This window comes from Peromyscus leucopus, chromosome 6 (genome assembly GCF_004664715.2).
Source record: "Peromyscus leucopus breed LL Stock chromosome 6, UCI_PerLeu_2.1, whole genome shotgun sequence".
NCBI lineage: Eukaryota > Metazoa > Chordata > Mammalia > Rodentia > Cricetidae > Peromyscus > Peromyscus leucopus.
In genome coordinates, this window is record NC_051068.1 from 62,942,761 (window position 1) to 62,959,594 (window position 16,834).

Here is a 16,834-nt window from a genome sequence, read left to right on the forward strand (position 1 = left end):
TGTACGATGGTATATTGACAGTGAGACTCACTTATATGCAGAAAAATTACTCATGAGGCAGAGGCAGGAGGATCCCTTTGAATTTGAAACCATCCTGGTCTGCACACCAAGTGCCAGGTCAGCCGGGAATACATAGTGAGACCCCATGTCGAAAACAAACAAAAATAGTACTGTCTGTGACAGCATTTTTCTGAGTAATGAGGTAACTTATACCAAATATTAAGACATGTGTTCTTTAAAACAATAACTCCCTAATAATGTTTGCTCCAGCTGAATCATCTTAAAGCCTACCGAGAACTAACGTTTTTCTGTGTTCCGCTGGTACTTCCTTTTGTTGTAACTCGAGGGCCCAGATATCATACCTTTACGTGAGCTTGTCACTGTGGTGAGCCTGTGAGCGGGTCTACTTGTTCCCACTCCCCAGGAAAATTAATTGGGATTTGACAAGGGTTTTAATACCCTTGAGGAACAAACAATGTTGTCATTCTGCTTTAAACATTCTGAATCTAGTTTATGTGTCTATTTTATTTTATTTTATATTATTTTATTTTATTTTGTGGAGAGGGAGCTGTGCTACAACTTGCTGGAGTCCATGCTCTCCTTCTACCTTGTAGGTCCTAGGGATGGACCTCAGGTCCTCGGGATGGACCTCAGGTCCTCAGGCGTGCTTTTACCCGCTCAGCTCTCCACGGCCCCATCGCTCAGCATACAGTTCATTGATAGACTGAGCACTCAGTCTTTTCTGGTATTTTCTGTCAGGCTGCTGTCACTGCTGGCCTGCCTGTCAGGGAGGTGCCACCCGGTTTTCTTCAGACCCTGGCTGTCTGAACTGTGTGAAATGGGGAGAATTAAAAGTAAAGGCTTAGATTCCCACCCCACCCTCGCAGTGGCAGTTCACCCTGCTTTGCCCCTCCCCCCCTTTTCTCTTCCTCCTCTTCCCAAGGAGGGGACAGTGCAGTGTCCTCTGACATGGCTGCACTCAGACAGGAACAGCTGTAAATCTTGGGAAAGTTACGGCCTTGGTTTCAGCAGGGTACCTGTCTGGAACAGAACGTGCAGTATTGCCACAAGCAGCTCTGGATGTTTGGGAAGACACTTATACTGCCATCCCATCAATAACAGGAATAAAACATAGACCGCTATTGGAAATCTTCTAAACCAGGATAAAACAGGCCGAATCACGAGTTGAGAAAATAACAGAGCAGTAGATACAAACCACAGAAACTAATCAATGTAATTTTATCCAGGAGAGACTTTCCCAAAGCCTTTGTTTTACTAGTAAAATACAATTTGAAAATGAATCGAACCATGCCCTTGAAAAATAGAAATTTCCTGAGAAAGTTCCTCTCCCTGGTAGCTTTGACCAACAATGGAAATGAAACATGGAAACAGTGAGCTCCTTCTAACAACACAAGGGTTTGTTCGCCTTTGGGAATTGCGGCAGGAACTCCAGCAATGTGTAGGCACAAAAACTTTTATGCAAATGCTTAGAAATGTCTCCTTTACATAAGCAAGACTATGGGGACTCCCACCAGCTAATTTCCATTCCTTGCAAAGCCACTGGAAATCCTAGAACACATCTGGTAGCTGAAGGGCATTGGAGTCCTTTAAACTGATGGCTGCTGCTAGCTGTGTAAAATGACCCCAGAGACAGAGTACGCTTAGGTGGACAGAGAAAAAGCAATCTTTAGAATAAGGGTATCTTCAAACCAGGATAAGGACTTAAGACTGCAGATAGTAAGATGGTCTCCAAACAAGCAGTCCTATGTAGCCAGGATATTTAAGAGCATCAAGAAGAACCGGGAAGGAGAAGAAGAAGGCAGGTGAGAACAGCAGGTATGGAGTCCATCTGAACCGAGGAGCACCAACCTGATTCCAAATGTGCCCAGGTCAGCCTCTGCCGAGGGAGGATGAGCTCACACTGGCCAGCCTTGAAGTAACAGGCCTGCTACACAGGGCACTATGTTACCACTGCCCTACCCCACCCCCCATCTCCCACCCCGCCTCTGTTCTCCCCCCACACTGGAGGCATTCTATTCCGCCATTCTTCTCCTCCCCCCCCACACCCCATCCCCACAGACTGGCCCCAGTACAGTCTGTACTGAAGCAGGAGAGCACACGGCACCAAATGAGACCTCTAAGAAGTAGACAAACCACTCAATATTCAGTGTGAATTACTTTGTAAGTCTTGCTTTAAGAATCTGTAAGGTCTAAGCCGGGGCGGTGGTGGCGCACGCCTTTAATCCCAGCACTTGGGAGGCAGAGGCAGGCGGATCTCTGTGAGTTCGAGGCCAGCTTGGGCTACCAAGTGAGTTCCAGGAAAGGCGCAAAGCTACACAAGAGAAACCCTGTCTCGAAAAACCAAAAAAAAAGAATCTGTAAGGTCTGAATGTTTGTGTCTCACCAAACTTTATTCTGCTGAAACCTCCATGATGACTGTTCTGTGTTTTCTGCTGTAAGTTTTTCCTTATTTTTTTTTAATAAATTTTTTTATTTAAAGCCTATAGCACCTGGTATATACCAGGCAGTCTCCCATCCAAGTACTAACCAGGCCCGACCCTGCTTAGCTTCCGAGATCAAACGAGATTGGGCACGTTCAGGGTGGTATGGCTGTAGACAAGTTTTTTCTTATTTATTTATCTTTCATGTGTGTGAGGTCAGGGGACACACTTGGGTGTCATCCTCACTTTCCACGTTGTTGAAGAGGGTCTTTCCTTTGTTGTGGCTCTGTACCTCAGGCTAGCTGGTAGACTGTCCCATCTCCACCTTCCATCTTCCCACAGGGAAGCCAGGATTACAGAGGTGGCCTCCAGCACACCCTGCTTTCACATGGGTTCAAACTCAGGTCCTGTGCTTGTATGGTAAGCACTTAGCCCACTGAGCCGGCTGTCCCTTTGGCCCCCACGAGGTAGGACCTTGAGGCTGTGATTAGGGTATGAGGGTAGAGCCCTTTTACAGCGTTCCTCAGCAGATCCTTGTCACTTTGCTGTGTAGGGACAAGGAGGAGGAGGCAGCCTCTATGAGCCATAAAGCGGGTCTTCATCAGATACACACTACTTGTTGCTACCTCAGTCATGACCTTTCCAGCCTCTGGAAATCTGTGAGAGAGAAAAATTCCTGTTGATTCTAATAAACCTGTAAGTGTGTAGTATTTTTGTTGAAGCAGCCTGAATGAACTGATCTTTCTCTCTCTTTTTTTTTTTTGGTTTTTCGAGACAGGGTTTCTCTGTGTAGCTTTGCGCCTTTCTGGGACTCACTTGTAGCCAGGCTGCCTCGACTCACAGAATCGCCTGCTTCTGCTCCCGAGTGCTGGGATTAAAGGCGTGCGCCACCACCGCCCGGCTCTTTCTCTCTCTTACACACACACACACACACACACACACACACACACACACACACACACAGTGGAAACATGTTTGTCTAATGATATACTCAAGCCAGATCAGACTGGCTCATGAGACCTGCTGACAAATTTGCTGTCAGACAATATTAAAAATTAAGTTGTATTAACTCATGAATTCTGTCTTATCTTTTTGTTAGTTTGATTTTGTTTATTTTATTTCAGACAGAGTCTCGTTCATTAGCCCAGACTGGCCTGAAACTCACTACGTAGCCAGGCTGATTTTGAACTCAAGGCAATCAATGCTCTTGCCTCAGCCACTCAAGTGCTGAAATTATAGGCATCAAGTACCATGTCTGGCTTTAACTTGTACTTCAATAAATGTTGTGGCATATTTTGTTTGTGTTCTGACAAATAAAGCTTGCCTGGAGATCAGAGGGCGGAGCTAGCCACTAGTTAACCACAGAGGCCAGGCAGTGGCAGCTCACACCTTTATTCCCAGCACTCAGGAGGTGGAGACAGGAAGTGATAAGGCGGGGTGGAGACAGGATCTCCGCCCTTTTGGTCTGAAGCTCCAGAGAGGTAAAAAGTCTCTGGTGGCTGCTGTTCCTCTTCTTTCATCTTTTAGGTTATTACCCCAACATTTGACTCCTGGTTTTTATTGACAAGATTAATTAGGTTCCCGTTTCAAATAAATCACAGAATGAATGTAATATTAGAACACCATCTCCTGTCGGTTTCATCCTGGTGGCTGGACGTGCAGTATGCACGTCTTCTAAGGGGTAGCACACTGCGGAGCGGAGCAGGCAACGGCGGGAATATTTACACCAGAAAACCCAGCAGACCAGGGGCTGATGTATCATTTTACTTACTATCTACACATAAAGTGATGGGAAAAAATGTTAGTGATACAGCTTTAGCTTGCAAGCACATCAAAAGCGTTATGAAAAGCTGGGGATGCCGTTCAGTGGTAGAGACTATGCATGGCATACTCGAGACCTGGTTGGATCTCAGCACCCACCGACATATGGAAGGGTTATGAAAAACACACAAAAAGATAAATGAAACATTCTCCTTACCTTTGGAGATTACTGTCTGAGTCAGCAACGATGTTGTTAATGCCACTAACCTGGACATCAATGCAAACAAGAATGTCTACATACTAAAACTGGTTGTTCAGCATCTAACAGCAGACAAAACTGTCTGTGCCCCGAATGCTATCAAGAGTTGTCTTCATAATTATAATTTAGAACTACCCAGGCCACTGTAGTTTTTGAGCCTTCTACAAATGAACACAATGTTCTACGTAATTTGTAAATTAATTAATTTGTTATTGTGTGTGTTTATAATGTATACGTATGTGGGCATGTGTGCGGAGGCCAGAGGACAGGTTTGTGGAGTCAGTTCTGTCCTTTCAGCTTTATGTGAGTTCTGGGGACCAAACTCAGTCACAGAGCTTCAAAGCAAGCACTTTTATCCACTGAGCCATCTTGGCAGCCCTCGGAATGATTTTGAAATAACTTGCTGTGGCAAAAAAAAGCAAAACAAAATAAATCAATTGGCTCACGTCAATTTCAACACCTTTGAATAATGAACATTATATTTAAGCCATCACCCAATCAATCACTTTGTGAAATTAGCAGCCTGAGGTCAAATTTATTTACCATTACAGGAGAGAAAATCCCCTGGATCCGAAGTTGAATAATAAAATGACTCAGGGCCTGTATGCAATGTCAGAGCTGTTTACAAAAAGAAAATGATCTGTTTCCTGAACCACTGCTGCTGTGGCAGGAAAATGAAACAGAGTCAGCAATCACATTCAATCAACGTGCACACTTAGAGTTCTTAAGATTTATTTATTTTTGTTTTATGTGTATTGTTTTGCCTGCATGTAAATCTGTATACCACATGTATGTAGTGTCTTGGAGGCCAGAAGAAGGCATCAGATAAATCCCTCTGAAACTAGTTAAAGCCGTTGTGAATCATTGTCTGTGCTAGGAATTGGGCCCAGGTCCTCTGGAAGAACAGCCAGTGTTCTTAGCCACTGAGCCACCTCTCCAGCCCAACACTTTAGATTTTTTGTTTGTTTTCTTGTTTTTGTTTTTTCAAGACAATGTTTCTCTGTGTAGTTTTGGCGCCTGTCCTGAATCTCTCTCTCTGTAGATCAGGCTGGCCTCGAACTCACAGAGATCCGCCTGGCTCTGCCTCCCAAGTGCTGGGATTAAAGGCATGCTCCACCTTTGCCTGGCTAGAACTTTTTTTAAGCAGTCATGTAATTAGTATTTCTTGAGAACATTTGCAAAATTCCAGGTTTTCCTAGATTCTGGGGACAAATGTAAAAGTGAGCCCCTGCCTTCAAAAAGTTTATTAGTGTGGAAGAAAGAAGTTAAACAGGTAATTAAGCAAACTAAACCCAGGATTTTAACATCAACCAGGAGAAAGAAACCACCTGCAGACACTTGGAATCTTTATAAAATAATTATCAAATATAGCACTAATCATGTGCCAATTCAAACAAAATGTGTCTAAAGGAGAGGGTATTGTCAGTCCAAAAAAAAAAAAAAAAGTACATCTTCCTCTCTCCCAATACAGGAAGAGACGGAATGACAGATTCCTAGTAGCAGGGCTATAAGACATGAGTAGTGGCATTCACCTTGCTTTCGGCACCCAAAGCCAGAGCCATCCCTCAAACGACCCAGCTAGTCCAGTGCAGGCATGTGTGCACCAAGTCCATTATTAATTTGAACCTGTAATCAAAGCCACAGCACCATAAGAGTGTCTGGACACTATTCATCTGGTTATGGTCCTCCCTGCTTATAAACTACCAACAAGAGGAATCAGCTCAAGTGAGCCTGTGTTCAGGTGTGTGAATGGACAGGTAGACAGTTTTGTTTTGGGGCCTTGGAGAGATGGCTCAGTGGTTCAAAGCCCTCACCGCTCTTGCAGAGGACCAGGGTTCAGATCCCAGCACCTGCATGGTGGTGACTCTTAAACAGCCTGTAATTCCTGTTCCAGAGGATCTGATGCCGTCTTCTGGCCTCTGAAGGTGCCAGGCAGGCACGTGGGGTACATAAAAGAAAAAGGAATTATTTCTTTAAGTAAAGTTTGGGGCTGGAGAGATGGCATGGTGGTTAAGAGCAAACTACTCTTTCAGAAGGTGAGTTTGACTCTTAGCGCCCAAGTCAGGCAACTAACAGCTGTTTAAGTCTAGCTCTAGAGAAGTCTGAGGCCCCTGCAGGCACCTGCCCTCAGATGCACGCATGCATGCATGTGTGCATGCAGACAGACAGACAGACAGACAGACACACACACACAGACACACACACACACACACACACACACACACACACACACACACCATTAAAAATAAACTAGTCTTTTAAAAAGTTACTTCCAAAGTAAGGTTGACCTTTGAGAGAAGAATGGTACATGCTCAGTAATAAGATAGATCCTATAGTAGTGTGAATAACAGAACAAAGACACACTGTTGAATAACAAACTACTTATAGTTATTCAACATCAATCTTTGTTTTAGTCCTCTTATTGATGGAATGAAGTTATTCAACATCAATCTTTGTTTTAGTCCTCTTATTGATGGAATGACAGTACTGTGTTTTTCCAAAGACCCACAGCTGCTATGGTAACACTGTGCATTCTGTTGGAACCAAGGCCATAACTTTCCCAAGATCTATAGCTGTTTCTGAGTACAACCATGTCAGAGAACATTGAGCAAAAATCAGAGAGTGGCTAGGGTGTTTTTAAAGCTCAGCATAGTTGTGCACACACCTGTAGTCTTAGCTACTCAGGATGGTGGAGTCAGGAGGATTGCTTGGTTTGAGACCATTTGGGCAACATAGCAAGACCATATCTGTTGTTGGTTGTCTTTGCTCTTTTAGGGGGCCCACCACCCAGCTCCCAAATAAATTTACACACAGAGGCTTATTGTTACTTATGAATGCCCAGCCTTAGCTTGGCTTAGTTTCTAGCCAGCTTTTCTTAACTTTAGATTATCTCATCTATCTTTTGCCTCTGGGCTTTTCCTGTTCAGAGTAATTCTTACTCTACTCTGTGGCTGGCTGTGTAGCTGGGTGGCTGGCCCCTGGAGTCCCCCTCCTTCTTTGGCTCCTCCTTTTCAATTCTCCCTTCCCAGATTTCTCCTTCTATTTATATTCTCTGCCTGCTGCCCCACCTATCTCTCTCTCCTGCTTTGCTATTGGCCGTTTAGTTATTTATTAGACCATCAGGTGTTTTAGACAGGCAAAGTAACACAGGTTCACAGAGTTAAACAAATGCAACATAAACAAAAGTAACACACCTTAAAATAATATTCTACAACACATATCTCAAAAAATCAATTAATAAATAAAAGATTTTTATTTTTTTAAGATTTATTTTTTCTGTGTATGAATGTTTTGCATGCATGTATGTATGTACCTCATGTACATGTACATGCATACCTTTGGAAGTCAGATGAGGGAATCAAAATTACAGACAGTCGTGAGCTGCCATGTGAGTACTGGGAATTAAACTTGGGTCCTCTGCAAGAGCAGTTACTGAGCCATCTGTCCAGCCACAGAAAAGATATTTTTAAGAGTTATTTTTGGTGTGGGAACTACTGTAGTCCTTTTGTTTGAGAGAGTAGTATTTTGAGACATCTCCCTATGTAGGCGAGGCTGGCCTGAACAGTCACCCTCCTGGAGTACTGGGGTTATGTGCCACCATACCTGGCTTATTGTGGTATCTTATAATAACTTATGCATTTTATTACCATCTAAAGTATAAAATAAAAAAAAGAAGTATCTGCCTCGTGTCACATAAAACTCAAGTTTCAAACTGACCTAATTTCTTCCTTAGTTTTCTGAAGTATCAATTAATGTTTTGATCAATTTCAAATGCTTAAAATATGTATTTGTCTTGACTTTAAGGGAAAAAAAAAACAGACTTCCATCCCTCTTGACAGTTTTTATTTTAGTCTCATAAAGAATAGAGAAATATAAAATCATGTTTCTCACCTGTTTTCTTTCCTGTTGCTTTCTGTTAAAACCACTGATCTCTGAGGGACTTTGTCATAAGGTTTGTTTTTTTTTTTTTGGGAGGGTAGGGAATATTGTACTCATTACTTGAGGTGACTCTAGTCTTGCCTGAACAGTATTTTTGCTGAAGTTAAGTCTCCTTCCTGAAGCTTGCCCGCACACACGTCCTCTTATGTCATGTATTTTGTTGCTAGCTCAATTCCAAATGTCAGCTGTTCCTGGAACTTAAGATTTTGTTACTGAATTTTTTTGTTTTTTTGCCATAGCATCAGTAGACACTAAAGATCTATGCTAGGAATTTCTATCTTCTAGATTTCAATATTGGATGCTTCAAAATGACTTAGAAGCAATGTCAAAAGGAAAGCCAAATAAACTATCCTGACCAAATAAAAAGATGAGGGTTTGTATATGGAATATATTTCTCTCTTCCTCTCACCCTTGTAAGACGAATTGCTATAAGGTCTTATTAATAAAAAACCTGAAAGCTGAAAGATCAGAGGAATAGAATGAGCCAGCCACAAGTTCTTACCACTAGGAAATCCTCAGCCCAAGAGAGAGCTACTTCCTATATACTCACACCTATATACCTTTCTGTGCCCTACCATCTCACTTCCTCTCTCTGCCCAGCTACATCACTTCCTCTTTCCACCCAGCTCTATCACTTCCTGTCTGTCTGTACAGACCTCCAGACCTCTATGGTTAACTAGCACTGGGATTTAAGGCTTATGCCACCATGCCTGGCTCTGTCCCCAGTGTGGCCTTGAACTCACAGAGATCCAGATGAATCTCTGCCTCCCAAATGCTAGGATTAAAGGTGTGTGCTACCACTTCCTGACCTCTGTGTTCAATCTAGTGGCTGGCTCTGTCCACTGATCTCTATGCAAACTTTATTAGAGCACAAATAAAATATCACCACACACCTTTCTTACTTTCTCCTCCTATATCTTTTTTTTTCCACATGTATATGTGTGGTGTGTATACAAGTGTAAATGCGTATTCATACATGTGTGGGCACACATGTGGTGAGGGAAACACTTCTCATTGGAGACCCAAGGTTGAGGCAGGGTCTCTCAATTGAATCCCAGGATCACTCATACGCCTGGTCTAGCTTGCTCAGGGAGTCCCGCCTCTGCCTTTGGGGTTCTGGAATTTCACGGGGGGCCGCGACAAACACTAGGCGTTTACATAGGTGAGTCCTTTAACCTTGCAGCAATCTCTCCAGCCCCGCACACCCTTTTGTAAAATTTTGTTTACCTTTTAAAAATATGTACAAGTGATCTGTGTGCATTTTTGTCTGTGTACCATGTGTATGCAGTGCCCACAGGGGCCGGAAGAGGGCACTGGATCTCTGGAACTGGAGTTGTAGATGGGTGTGTGGCATCATGTGGGTGCTGGGAATCGAACCTGAGTCCTCTGGAAGAGCAGCCAGCACTCCTCTGACTCCTGAGCCATTTCCTCAGCGCCCCCTCCCCTCATCTCTTTACTATGGTCTAAAATGGAAATAGTCTGCCAGTCAGATACAGGTGTCCACACCAGTTCCTGTGACCTTTCAGTGTCTCTAAAGGAACAGAGCTTGTTTGGGGGTCATTTTTTTTTTAATTTTATTTATTTATTATGTATACAGCATTTATGACTGCAGGCCAGAAGAGGGCACCAGATCTCATTACAGATGGTTGTGTGCCACCATGTGGTTGCTGGGAATTGAACTCAGGGCCTCTGGAAGAGCAGTCAGTGCTCTTAACCTCTGAGCCATCTCTGCAGCCGTATACCTGCTGTTTGTCTCTTCTTGTGGAGATAGCAGGACTTTAGGTATGGACTATAATGAAAGAAGAAGCTTCTGCCTTTAATGTTTTGTTCTTTATTCTGACCACATGGCTACCCCTGGTTCTTCGCCCCCCTGACTTCTCTGGGTAGGCAGAACATGCCTGTCTATCACAGGAGTTAATACCAGGTTTCTCCTGGATCCATAAAGAAGGGTTAAAGGGGGTGTGTGCAACGTTACTTAAAGGTCTTTTAAACCAGGGTGACAGCTATCAGCAACTGTGTTTCTTTTTTCTTTTGTTCGCAGCCTCTCGGGCATTGTTAAACAGGGTGTGACTTGATGAGTCCATCTTGATGAGGCTTGTTTACTCAGGGTTTGGTTTTGTTTTGGTGTAGGATTTAATACCAAGACTTTTTTTAAAAGCTTGCTGTAATATATTTTTAATTTAAGATTTTTGGGCAACACCATTCCAACATATTGTATCTATGTATACAATAATACATACAATATATATATGTATGCATATGTGCATATATATGGCTTGAGAGAGTTTATGATCTGGTAGAGAAAATGGTATCCAAAAGAATTTCAGATGCATGGTAAATATTAGATTGAAATTTTAGGCTAGTTCTAAGTTTTTTTTTTTTTTTTTTGGCTTTTCGAGACAGGGTTTCTCTGTGTAGCTTTGCGCTTTCTGGAACTCACTTGTAGCCCAGCTGGCCTCGAACTCACAGAGATCCGCCTGCCTCTGCCTCCCGAGTGCTGGGATTAAAGGCGTGCGCCACCACCGCCCGGCTAGTTCTAAGTTTTGCTTTGAAGAAAACAGAAATACAAGTTAGAAGGCACTTCTGTGTCTGTAAGGAACTCACTGGAAGCTGGCTTCATGGGGCAGTGTAACTGAAAGTTTTCCTGTGCCCACCCAGCTCCCACGTCCCACACCCTCTCAGACCCAAATGAACACACAGAGGCTTATATTAATTACGAATTGTATAGCCTATGGCTCAGGCTTCTCCCTAGCTAGATTTTACATCTTAAATTAACCCATTTCTATAAATCTATACTTTGCCACATGGCTCATGGCTTACCGGTATCTTTACATCTTGCTTCTCATGGTAGCGGCTGGCAGCATCCTGACTCAGCCTTCCTAATCCCAGAATTCTCCTCTCTGCTTATCCTGCCTATACTTCCTGCCTGGCTACTGGCCAATCAGCTTTTTATTTATTAACCAATCAGAGCAAGACATTCACAGCATACAAAACATCCCACAGCAGGACAGAGACCAAGTCTTAGCTGGGTTTGTTGCTTTGGTACTTAGTGTAATTCTTGAATTAACATGCTGTATATTTCTTGGCTGAAATTTAAAATTTATTCCTAATACTCTAACAATTAAGTGTCCAGTAGTCTTTTACTTAGAGGGAGGAGGTGGGGTGCGGTGGGATTATAAGCCAATAGTCAAAAGGAAACTGCCATATATCATCTAATATTATCCTTCCTTTCCCCCAATATAATAGATAACCTTTCAAAAATGTGCTGTCTTTGTTATGCCTTTTACCAATAAATAAATCCTTACCTTAAAATGTAATTCTGCTCCATCGCTACATATCTGGTTCTTGTGTTTGTGTTTTCTTTCCTTTTCTCTTTTCTGGGGCTAGGACCCAGGCCTCTTTCTTCCACTGAGTTATATCCCCTCCTTTTTAGGATTTTTGTAGAAACTTTCCTTAGATCAGGCTAGGTTGGCTGTAGAAGAAAGGTAACAAATACCCCAGAAAAGATCTGTTTCAGTTACTTAATCCTTTGGTTCGCTCAATAGGTGTTTACTGAGCACAGTTATCTGTCAGACTCATAGTCCTCTCTGTGTTCACATTTGAAGAGGTTAGAGGTCCCACTGGACATGTTGCAGTAAATGCCACCTTTCTCAGGTGCCGACTGGACATTATACCACACGTTTCTTGGCAAATGAGTTATGCCTGCTCCCCATCATATAACGAGCCCGACAGAGACACATTTTATCTGATGAGCATCACAGTGTGTTACTACGTTAGTATGTTAGTACGTAGTATGTTACACATGGCTTGAAACTAGCAGTCTAGATGTTTGTGCCCTGTTTATTGGGGGCTACTGGAGTCTTATAATGAGAGAATCTCTTAAATATAGTATGCAGTTACAAAAACAAAAACTTGCTGGATGGTGGTGGCGCACACCTTTAATCCCAGCACTCGGGAGGCAGAGGCAGGCGGATCTCTGTGAGTTCGAGGCCAGCCTGGTCTACAGAGCGAGATCCAGGAAAGGTGCAAAGCTACACAGAGAAACCCTGTCTCGAAAAACAAAAAACAAACAACAAACAAACAAAACAAAAACTTCACTCCTGCTATTCTATGAACTGGCACTTAAGGTTTCCTTCTGTTACCAAATCAAGTGTTGGAGTCTAAAGCACCATCATGCGGTAAGGCCAACTTGATCGCTGCTCTGCCATCCATTGCTGGTAGTAGGCCAGTCCTCCGGGGAGTGCCAGATGCTTGTCAAGGTGATGTTCTGTGGGAAAGTACTTTACTTTCCCCGTGCTGGCTACGGGCCCAAGGCTCAGGACATGTGAGTCACGTGCTCTGCCACTGAGCTATCCCCAGGTTATTGAGTTTATGAGCCAAGGTCTTACTGTGTAACCCAGACTGGCCTTGAACTCACATCCTCCTACCTTGGTCACCTCAGGGCTGAATTATAGGTGTGTGCCACCAGGCCCAGGGAACAGTTCCTGGTTTTAGACACAGACACTTTGGGCAAGTGGTACATGACAGGGCGTAGCTGGGTATTGATATCAAGAGGAGAAAACCAGCAGCAAAATCAGCCCTGCGGATTTGTGTGCTGAGTGGGTCGTGGGTGGAATCACTGGAACGAGTTCAATTATATTTCTTTCTGCCTGCAAGCAGGATTGAGTTCACGTTAGTCCAGCAAGCACACAGTGCAGTTCCAGTGAGCTGCTCTGTGAAAATGGGGAGAAACCATTATTTCTCCTTGAGAAACCTGCAGTCTAATTAGGAAGTCAAGACATGCATGTATGAAAAAAAAAAGAGAGAGAATTAGGAAGGACAGGGCAGCACACTCCAGTTTTAAATGTTCTGTAGTTATAACAGTTGAAAGCATTTTCCGTGATCTTTGAACTTTTTATAGAATTTCTTTTTAATAGACTTAAAGCAATACAAAACTAAATCAACAGAGCCACTGATCACCATGGTCATTTTGTAGAACACATCCTGGGAGGGGGACCTAAAAGAACAGAGGACTGTCTGTGTTTACAATGGGAATAAGAACATGTTACTAAAGTTTGTGGCTTCTTCTCTTTGCCTTTGCTTGAACTCCATGAGAGATGAGGTATACAAGAAGTATGCTTTGTGAGACGCCGAATGTTTGTTAAATGAAGAATAGTAGTTCCAACAGGAATGCAAAATATTTGAATTTTCAGGATAAGATTATGGTAACTCTAGGTCAGCCCAACAGGTGTTGACTCAGTAGCTCTGAAATTTTCAGTCTGGCTGGGGATGTAGGACAATTGACAGAATGCTTGCCTGTCATGGATGAAGCCTTGAGTTCAGTCCATAGCACCATATAATCTAGGTGTAGTAACATGTGCCCATAACCCCAGTATTCCAGAGACAGAGGCAGGAGGATCAGAAATTCCAGGTCATCCTCAACCACATGATTAGTTTGAGACCAGCCCAGAACATGCTAGAGTCTATCTCAAAAACAAAACAAAATTTCAGCCATGTATATTATGAACTATAGAGATTTCAATATCGGAAAGTAGAGTAGGAAATACAACATTTTTAAGTATAATATGTAGCAGTTCTGGGTTAATATACTTTATATTGTTTCCCTTTGAGTCTTAGCAGCCAGCTAGAGGATAGAAATCATATCTTCATTTTATAGTCAAAAGAGCAACAGAAAGTTAATAGAATGGCCTGTCACATAAGTGGGGAAGTAGGTCTGTCTCTAGCTGATTTTGTACCCTTCTTTTTGACATTGATGTAGCTCTAGTCAACAGGTAGACACATCATACAGCCTACCAGCCTGTCTCCCCCAACAAATATGTAGCATATGAATGTAACTCATTGAAATTAGTTGTTTCTATCCTTTATATGATTTACTTATCTTTGAAAAAGATGAATAGAAAAGTGCCTGGTAAAACTTGATATTGTATTATTGATCATTTTGGTTTTTTCAGCCAGGGTCTCACTATGTAGCTCCAGCTGTCCTAGAACTAGCTCTGTAGATCAGGTTGGCCTCAAGCTTACAGAGATCCACCTGCCTCTACTTCTGCGATTAAAGTCATGTGCCACCATAACCAGGCATATTATTGATTTTTTTTTTTGTTTTTTGTTTGTTTGTTTGGTTGGTTGGTTTTTTGAGACAGGGTTTCTCTGTGTATCTTTGCGCCTTTCCTGGAACTCACTCTGTAGCCCAGGCTGGCCTTGAACTCACAGAGATATGCCTGCCTCTGCCTTCCGAGTGCTGGGATTAAAGGCATGAGCCACCACTGCCCAACTGATCTTTTTAAAGAATATTTTTACTTATTCTTTGATAAATCCATACCTGTATACAATGTATCTTGATCATATCCACCCACTGCCTCCCCTCTCCCAGACCTGCCCCTCAACATGGTCCCTCCCACCCTGATATCTTCTTTGTATGACCCACTGAGTTCAGTTAGTACAGCTACATACACATGGTATTGATCTTAACAATCAGAAATTGGCCTGTCAGTGACCAAAGGTGAGTGAATTCGAACTCATGTACCTTTTCCTTATAGATTTCAGAGATTTAATTGCAGAAAGATTTTGTTTGTTTGTTTTTTGTAGTTTTTGTTTTGCTTTGCTTTGGGTGTTTTGTTTAGTTTTTTGTTGTTGTTGTTTGTTTGTTTTTTGTTTTTGTTTTGGGTTTTTTGTTGTTTAGTTGTTTTTGTTTCTTTTAGTTTTGAGACACAAGCTTGCCAAGTAGCTGAAGCTCACCTACATCTGGCTATGAACTCAGGCTAGCCTCAGACTCACCCTCCAAGGACTGGGATGATAAGTGTGCCCATCACTCCCACTTTTGAAATTCTTTTTTGTTGTATCACAGTTTTTAATTTTAGCCAAAGCCATTCCCTGAGGCTGGAAATGTAGCTCGGTGGTAGCAGATGGATGAGCGTGTGCCGTGTGTTAGCCTGCGTACAGTCAGTGCCCCTCCTTGAAAGTCACTCCAGTTGGATCACAATTAGTTTTCTTTGTTTGCTTTTTAAAGATAGGGTCTCACAGAGCCCAGGTTGGCCACAAACTCATTTTGTGGCTGAGGATGAGCTTGAAGCTCCTTCTGCCTCTGTTTCCAGAGTGATGGGGTTCCGAGCCTGCGCCTCCACAGCTGACGTATGTGGTGCTCGGAATCAAACTTCAAGCAGTACTCTGCCAACTCATCCCTGGCCCCCTTTTACAAACCTTCATTCTCTACCTCTTAAGTATGAAGCTTATCCAAATTTTAGAACTGTAAGATTTTTTTTTTCACTCACTTCATGCAACTACACTTTCTCCTATTTTTTACAGTTTCTAACATTCTAGTCCAACATAGTGTGTTATGATATTAGTTCAGACTACTGAAATATCATTATTCCTTTATATTTGTGGAGCAGAGTTCTTACAGAACAGTGCTTCCTTTTTTTTTCTGTTACATAATATATTGCTTTAATTCAAAAGTTAATGCATGGTGATGTGAGCTACATCCAGGGCACACAGAACAGAAACACAAGCCATTCCATAGCTCACTAGGTTCCTCTTTGGGGATGCAAATCAAGCTGACCACATCCCTGTTTATAAAATCACAAGTAATTGCATTTTTCCAAAATGCAGGAGGTCATATGTGTCTCGCTGTAGTCAAAGAATAAATATTCGGAGAGGGGGCGGGGCAGGGAGAGAATGGGAATGCAGAATTATAGTATGTGCCCGCATAAAAAAGCCGTGATGAAAGCCATTTTGTTTCCTGTTTTGTAGGTGGTTTTCTGGGATGTGATGTATATATCTCCAAATCCCAGACTTTCAGTTGACTGTACAGCCTGGGCTGGCTTCAGCTCACAGTCTTGCCGCCTTAGCTTCCTGGGTATTAATGGGAATATGGGCATGGCCACCATACCTGGTCCATTATTGTGTAAAGTGTAAGGAATATTATAAACAAATTATTTTGTTGGTTTTTCCCCCTAAGTCTTCTCATTAAACTGGTTGTCTATTTTTTTAAATGGTCCCAAAGACAATACAGCTGATTTGAATAAAAACAACACAAATATCAAACTCACATATTTTGTAGCTAGAGTGTATTGACCAATGAACAAGCTCACTGGAAGAAGGGGCTATAACAAAGTCAACAGGAAGCCACCACCAGCTACTCAACAGAACCCGAAAAAAGTAGATTTCTTTTTTCAATGATGGATTGAGATATTTTAAAGCCTGATCTGAAGAAGAAATTGAGGGCCCTTAGGTCGAATTGGTAATCAGATAGTGTATTAAGATCTGCTGTAAGGTTATGGGAGAGCTATGGAAAGCTCTTTTGAGCATCATGCAATAATACTATCTGATGATGAGGTGTGTCCAGATTTTCACTGGGAGATGTAATTGTAGGCTTCTATGAATTTTTGTATGTACATACATATTTGTGTATCATTTGTAGGTTTCTATAATTTGTAGA

The 16,834-nt window shown here is 42.4% G+C and overlaps 1 protein-coding gene and 1 pseudogene across 2 annotated transcripts in view; one reads left to right on the forward strand and one right to left on the reverse strand.

Moving 5' to 3' along the window:
* The window catches only part of Sh3d19 (SH3 domain containing 19), a 169,375-nt gene that overhangs the window by 100,312 nt on the left and 52,229 nt on the right, over window positions 1–16,834 (forward strand). The gene's annotated exons all lie outside the window — the stretch shown is intronic.
* Window positions 2,499–2,618, reverse strand: LOC114684203 (annotated as a pseudogene).